The sequence below is a fragment of the Palaemon carinicauda genome, chromosome 9, assembly GCF_036898095.1.
Source record: "Palaemon carinicauda isolate YSFRI2023 chromosome 9, ASM3689809v2, whole genome shotgun sequence".
NCBI lineage: Eukaryota > Metazoa > Arthropoda > Malacostraca > Decapoda > Palaemonidae > Palaemon > Palaemon carinicauda.
The window spans coordinates 52,098,130-52,106,493 of record NC_090733.1 but is presented as its reverse complement, the minus strand read 5'-3'; positions in this window follow the sequence as shown (position 1 = coordinate 52,106,493).

Genomic DNA, 8,364 nt, shown 5'->3' with positions numbered 1-8,364 from the left:
AATATTTCTAATAAGATTTTAGCGGCAATATTCCTACTTCTTCTTCTTCTTCTTCTTCTTCTTCTTCTTCTTCTTCTTCTTCGAATTATTATTATTATTATTATTATTATTATTATTATTATTATTATTATTATTATTATTATAATAATTTTCTTCAGCCAACTCACTATATATACATTATGTTTAAATGTTAATTATATAGAAAAGGAATTGGATATAAAAGGCAGGGAGAATACACCGTTCTGAATATTGATCTTAAAAGATTTTATAATAAAGAGTGAAATGTTTCCTCCGTGACAACCTGTACATAGCCTTACAGTATATAAAGATCATAATCCTTGAATGTTGTAGAATATATTGTCATTTTTATACTGTAAATGGTAGACAGCCAGCGGCATCTGTGATAATTGTAAATACAAATATTATTCACGTAAGTCTTATTTAACACTGCATGAATGAAGTGTCCCTCTCAACACTTTAATTAACTTATTTACCGAGTGGACGTACTATAGATAGAACCCCCGTAGGAGCTGTGCTCTTAGAGTGGCACTTCAACACTTATGTTTTATATAATAAATGTAGAAACCACATTAGTTTTATTCTCCCTTTAATTTTTTTTTTTTTAATAATGATGACTGACTTTTATGTGTAATTACTTTGAAGGCGAAATCTAATATTTCTTTTTGACGGATTCGTCTCCTTAACAACAGGCCAAAAATCTGGGAAAGAAAAACTAGTAATGTTTGAAATATGGTCCGCTGTAGAAACAGGGAGAATAAAATGAACTTTGTAAATCTTTTCGTAAAATAACACATTAATGAGGAATACCATAAAAACTTGAGATTTCCATAGACCTTAGGTGTGTTTACTGAATCATGGGGGGGAACTGCCAAAGATAGCAGGAGATTTGAACAGAGAAAGCAGAAATTTAGGGCTGAAAATGAATGATTAAAACTAAAATACTGTTTAATGAAAATGCTGTGAAAACAAATAAGTGCTATTGAGGAACTCATAATAGAAATTGACGTATTTAGGACAAACAGTAAGTTTTTCCCAAGGAAAGGGGACCGAAATTAAAAGAAGGATATTATTATTATTATTATTATTATTATTATTATTATTATTATTATTATTATTAATAGTCAAGCTACAACCCTAGTTACAAAAGCAGGATGCTATAAGCCCAAGGGCTCCAAAAGGGCTACTAGTGAGGAAAGGAAATAAGGAAATAAAAGAATGATGAGAATAAATTAGCAACAAATACTCTCTAAAAACAATAACAACGTCAAAACAGATATGCCTTATATAAACTCTTAACAACGTCAAAAAGCTATGTCATATATAAACTATTATGAGACTCATGTCATCCTGGTCAACAAAATAACATTTGCGGCAACTTTGAACTTTTGAAGTTCTACTGATTCAACTACTTGATTAGGAAGATAATTGCATAACTTGGTCACAGCTAAAATAAAACTTCTAGAATATTCTGTAGTATTGAGCCTCATGATGGAGAAGGCCTGGCTCTGTCTAGTGTTACGAACAGGATAGAATTGTCAAGGGAGATCTGAATGTAAAGGATGATCAGGATTATGAAAAATTTTTTGCAACATGCATAAGGAACTAATTGAACGACGATGCCAAAGATGAATATCTAGATCAGGAATAAGAAATTTCATAGACCGTAAGTTCCTGTGTAACAAATTAAGATGAGAATATGCAGATGAAGACCAGACAGGAAAACGTTACTCAAAACAAGGTAGAATGAAAGAATTAAAACAGTTCTTCAAAATAGATTCATCACCGAAAATCTTGTAAAACTTTCTTAACTAGCCAATTTTTTTTTTGTGCAATTGAAGAAGACACAGCCTTAATGTGTTTCTCAAAAGCAAACTTGCTGTCAAGAATCACACCTCAAATTCTAAAAGTGTCATACAAATTTAAAGAAACATTATCAATACTGAGATCTGGTTGAGGAGCCACCGTCCTTGACCGACCTACAATCATACTTTGAGTTTTGTTAGGATTCAGCTTCATACCCCATAATTTGCACCATGCAATAAGTTCAGTTAATCTCTATATAATCATGTAATGGAGGACTGTTAGTGAATAAAATGAGATTATGAAAGGTATAATGCCACTCTCTCTAAAATGAAAAGTATTTAATTAGATGGTATTGCAAATAATAACAGATGTACCAGAAACTTGGAGCAGCCTTCCTTAAGCTTTGAACATAAGCTGAAAGAATAATGATGGGTATGACACTAAAAGACAGAAAAAGAGCAACATGGATATGAAATCAAACTAATGTAGAAAATAATCTAGCAACGGACATGGGAAGTACATATGATGAGACATTCAAAAAACCAGAATGGGACCCTAGAGATTACAAGAGGAGTAGGGGAATGAAGTGAGGACGCCAGATTGACGATCTAAGAACATTTGCAGGTTTAGACTGGCATAAAAGGACCATAAACAGACATGTGTGGAAGAACGTGCCAGAGTTCTTTGTTCTGTGGTGAACTAGTTATGGCTGATGATGAATATATATATATATATATATATATATATATATATATATATATAAATAATATATATATATATATATATATATATATATATATATATATATATATATATATATATATATATATATATAGGCTTATATATATATATATATATATATATATATATATATATATATATATATATATATGTATATATGTATATGTACATATATATATATATATATATATATATATATATATAAATATATATATATCTATATATATATATATATATATATATATATATATATATATATATATATATACTGAAGCAATACCCCTCCTACTCCTAAGTCTGAGGCGTCTGTTGCAATAAAGAATTCCTTACCGAAGTCAGGAAATTTTAAGATAGGAGAACTACACAGTTCATCTTTCAAAGTATTAAACGCCTGTTGATGTTGCTCAGACCATATGAAATCTACGCCCTTCTTCGTAAGATCAGTTAAAGGAGCGGCTATTATTGAATAGTTGCGTATAAAACGCCTGTAATATCCACTACAAGCCAGAAATTGCTGTATTCCCTTGACATTAGTAGGTATGGGAAAATTACGTATAGCCGACACCTTATCATGGACTACTTTAAGACCTTGGCTTGACACCATGAAACCCAAATATATTAATTCTGTTTTGAAAAATTCACACTTACTAATCTTTACCCTTAAGTTATGTTGTCTTAATCTCTGTAGTACTAGTTCTAACTTACGTAGATGTTCTTCTAAGGTGTTGGAAAAGATTACAAGATCATCCATATAGGCATGCAATATATCCCCTAACAAGTCTCCAAACACTATGTTAATCATTCTTGTAAATGTTATAGGAGCACAACGTAAACCAAAAGGCATCCGTAAAAATTCATAATGTCCCCTGGCTGTGCTGAAGGCTGTGTATGGGATACTATCTTCTTCTAATGATATCTGGTGAAAGCCTTTAAGTAAGTCCAAACTGGTAAAATACTTATTCTGACCTAACAAAGACAAAATATCGTCAGTACATGGCACTGGGAATCGATCAGGGATCGTTTCCTCGTTTAGACGACAAAAGTCGACGCAGATACGCCATGTTCGATCTTTTTTCGGTACAACTATTAAAGGAAAATTATAAGGGCTATTTGATTTTCTAATGACTCCTTCCTCTAACATTTTACCTACTTCATCATTTATTTCATTCTGGAATTTCATAGGGAGTCTGTACGAGGGTACATATATAATTTTCTGTTTGTCTTTTAACCTTATTTGATGCTCGATCACATCTGTTTTTCCTAAGGATCCATCCGTAGTGGAAAAGACATCTGTATATTTATTTAAAAGTCCAAAAATTTTCTGCTGAATTTCTTCGTCTTGAATGTCCTTACTGATTTTATTTTTAATAGATCGTAAAAGGGATTCATCCGCAACTGATTGAGAGTGATTGATTTCAGCAACGGTAAGAATACGATGTTTATAAACTTCTACATCCAAGATATGTTGACTTTTGTGAATTACTAAAGTGTTATTTAAATGATTACAGACTTCGATATTACATTGCTGATGTGAGCCTACTGTATAAATAGCTTGTGTGACAGACAATCCGTTGGTTTTCAAAGTATCGGAAAGGATTAATATTTCAGATCCCGGTAGTGTTTTCTTTATTTGCACTATTAAATTCGAAGGTATGTTTGGTTCGATATATTGCGTGCAAGATGATATTACGGGTGAACGAGAATTCTGCTGGGTCGCGTATATTATTTCTTTATTAGTGAGACAAGTTATTGGTTCTTCAACGTACGTTACGGTTACATTTGTCGTCTCCTTTTTATCCAAAACTGACTTTAAAGTATTAGAAGACTTATAGAATTTCCCTTTGATATACACGCCGTGCTTGGCAGGAGCTAAGATAATGTTTTGATTTCCCATAGATGGGTATCCTATAATTACAGCTGGATACATGTTAATGTTTTTCACAACAACAAATGTATCGGCAAACGTGCGATTACCGACTCTGAACTGAATATGAGTTATGCCTATGGCGTTTAATTCATTATTTCCTATACCTGAAAGTCTAATTCCTGATTTTTCAATCGGAAAGTTCGAAAACAACAAATGATGCGTCTTCAAATCCATAATATTACGTGGACTACCAGAGTCAAAAAATAACGTAAAGGATTTGTGTTCTAAATTTACAGCATATAAGGTTGGCCGTAACTCATTTTGGCTTATTATTGTATGAATTCGTTGCAAATCTACGGGAGCATGCACATTCGGCCGTGTGTTTCATAGGAAAATCTATTGTCTCACAATTATCTGATAAAACATTAAATTGATTATTCAATACTATTGATGTTGACATAAATGACCTTGACCCAACATCACTCTCTTCCCCTCTAGAGTTAACTATGTGGTATTTGCTTTGCTCTGCACATTCTGAAAATTAGGCTGACTTTGCGAGGTCTGGTTTGACGGCCCAGGCTCAGCGATATTTGAAGAAGTGTTTGTTTGTTTCGGACTCTGAACTGCATTGACATTTTGTTGTTTCTTCTTATTGTTAAAATGAGGATTTTTCTTTTTATTTCCATATGGAACTGACTGTGGAATTGACTGTGTATTTCTAGGATATTGTTGTGTCTTACGCGCGTAACATTGACTATAAGAATGTGATCCTGTGTTGTGAACTGAACAAAATTTCGTTCTACAGTCTGCGCTTATGTGACCTTGACGTTTGCAGTTGTAACACGTCACTCCCGCTACTGGATTGTTAATTACGTTCACTGTTTGTGGTTTTGTTTCATTCTTAGCAAAAACTTGAGTTAACACGGGATCGAGATCTGGACACTTGGACATGTGTTTCTTTATCTGTTTATAGACATCCAATTCCGTACTTGCAGGCATTAACTTCTTATCAAAGCACCGCACTAAAGCTTCAGGCAACATAAGTGTCATGCAAGTTAAATACATTAATCGTAAAAAATCTTTCACGGAGATATTATCGTTAGTAACCCAAGTGGAATTACCTAAAATGTCCTGATATTCGTTAAGCCTATCAGCTATGAGAGCTGCTCTCTCAACAACATTAAGCCGATTCATAGTGGCTTGATTAAGTGTATTTCGTAACGTTAACACTACATCCAAAGCTTCCTCACCCCCATAGATCGCGCGTAACCTAACTTTGAAATCATCCCAAGTAACTGCTTCCTGAAATGAAACACCTCTTAAATACGCACTCGCATCCCCCTTAGAAAAATCTATAAAACTTTTAGCTTCTTGTAATTGTACAAAAGGATCTACGATTTGTTTGGCATTTAAATGGGCATCAACGGATGAAATCCATGACTCCACATTTTGTGGCAAGAACCCGTTGACACGGCCTTGAAAAGGAAGGATTGCTGACCTGGCATTTACAAGCGTCACAATTGGAGGAGGATTAGCCTGGCCTACACCACTAGGTCCAGGGGTAGGGCTGACAGGAGGAGCCATGACTGCTGTATTTTTTTTTTCTATCTCTTTGACCCCTTTCAATCCTATCAAAATATCTATATAAGTACAGACGCCCACTGCGTAAACGCATATGTATAATAAAATTCCCCCAACAATGTTACTAATCCCAATACATTTCCCCCCAAGAGTTTATGAAAGAAAAAGGAATTAGCACAAAGAAAGAAAAATTCTAAATGAGAATTCGGAGTTTCTTATAACAAAGTTTAGGAATTCACTCACCCCAGTAATAATTGACTAACGACTTGTGATAACTACACTTCACTGCCCAAACTGAAATGGATACAAAATCTCTGTACTTAGCTTTATATGAAGTCGACTCGTCGTCTCTCTCTCTCTCTCTCTTGATGTTTTGTTAGCGATGTCTCGTTCTAGTTTCTTGTTGAATGTAGTTCTTCCTGGATATGTTTTGCAATTGTTGAACGCCAGTCCTTGGGTTTCCTAGGATGTTGATTGAAGATTCAATTTGTATACTAACATATGTTGGTGTTAGCATTTCCGTTGGACTTAGTCAAAATTGTAGATTCTTGTAGATAGTTTTGAGTTCTTGAAGATCTTTATCAGGTATTACAGCTTTTATTTTGAAGTCTTGTAGATCATTCTCTGGTTTTACAGCTATTTATTTTGAAGTCTTGAAGATATTTCTCTAATTCTTAGAGTTTAATCGCTGTCTTAGAGTTTAACCGCTGCCACCATTTTTTGGTGTGCTACTGTCTTAAGCACACATTTGAGTATGAGTTGTTTCAGATGTATTTAAATGGTTTACTGAATACATCTTAATGGTTTTTAAGTTTTATTGTGAATAAACAACTAAGTTAAACATCTCCATCACTGGAGGAAGCTGTGTTGGTCCACATGACCAATTCTGGTGAAGTTTAGATATGAACTGAACAAATTACCGATATCCCAAATATCGTATACTTGCTTTAATTTAGCTAAGTGACGGAATCGGAAGACACCTGCATCCGGTGACGTCACAAACTTTCACACGAAGAGACAATGTGTTGACATTAAGAAAGAATGGCAACTTAGCAGTATACATCCTGCTTACAATTTGAATGACTACAGCAAATCTCACGGTTAGCTCTTCCAACCAACATGACATATTACGTCATTTGTTTTAAACATGTAATATTACTATTCTAACTATTACACATGTATAAATATATATGTACAGTATATATATATATATATATATATATATATATATATATATATATATATATATATATATATATATGTGTGTGTGTTTGTGTGTGTGTGTGTGTGCGTGTGTGTGTGTGTGTGTGTGTGTAACTGTATGTGCGCTAACTATGACTTTTCCATGACGAAACCAAGGCGCAAAGATCATTAGAATACACTCTGAACGGAAGATTTCAAGTAAACATTCCTACGCGAAAAAAAAAAAAAAATCTGTCAGCAACCAATCATAACATTACATTGATTGACATATGTGGGTAATACTAAAATAGAATTGGGATGTTTCTTAAGTACTTAACGGCACATTTCATCAACAGTAGAAATTTTGTTTTGCAGAAAACTTTAAAATGAACATTTAGAGAGAGAGAGAGAGAGAGAGAGAGAGAGAGAGAGAGAGAGAGAGAGAGAGAGAGCAAAATTCCCATTTTGCTCGCCTTACAAGTATCCCATTATAACGGTGTTGTCGTATGATGCAACAACTCCAGCTTCAACTCGTGATGCAGTATAGCCTATCACCACCAAATGCTATCACAGAACTTACGATGTCTATTTTGACCTAACTGACACTTCTCTATATGAGAAAATGTTATAAATGACCGATATCCTAATGTACTTACAGTGACAATTCTTATGACATTGAACTCCTTTGTTTCATTATTATAGATATTTTTCCTACTGCTAATTACATTTTACTATATATACTTTTGATATGACAATGCTCGTTAAGCATCCCAGTGATGAACATATTCAATCACTTGCGACAATTCTTGGGTCTAGGTTTGTATTCCATAATAAAGTAAATTAATAATGGAACTTATAAATATGGATAGATAACAAATTTTTAATTAAAAATGCATTGAAACATCCCGACGATCAGGGGCGTAAGAGTGTTTCTCAATGTGGGGGGCTAAAGTTGAAATGGGACAAGACGGCGGGCAAAGGCAAATGACAATTTTATTCTATCGACTCCTTGGTTATGGGAATTACAAATTTATATACATACATACATACACACACACAAACACACACACACACACACACACACATATATATATATATATATATATATATATATATATATATATATATATATATATATATATATATATATATGTATATATATATATATA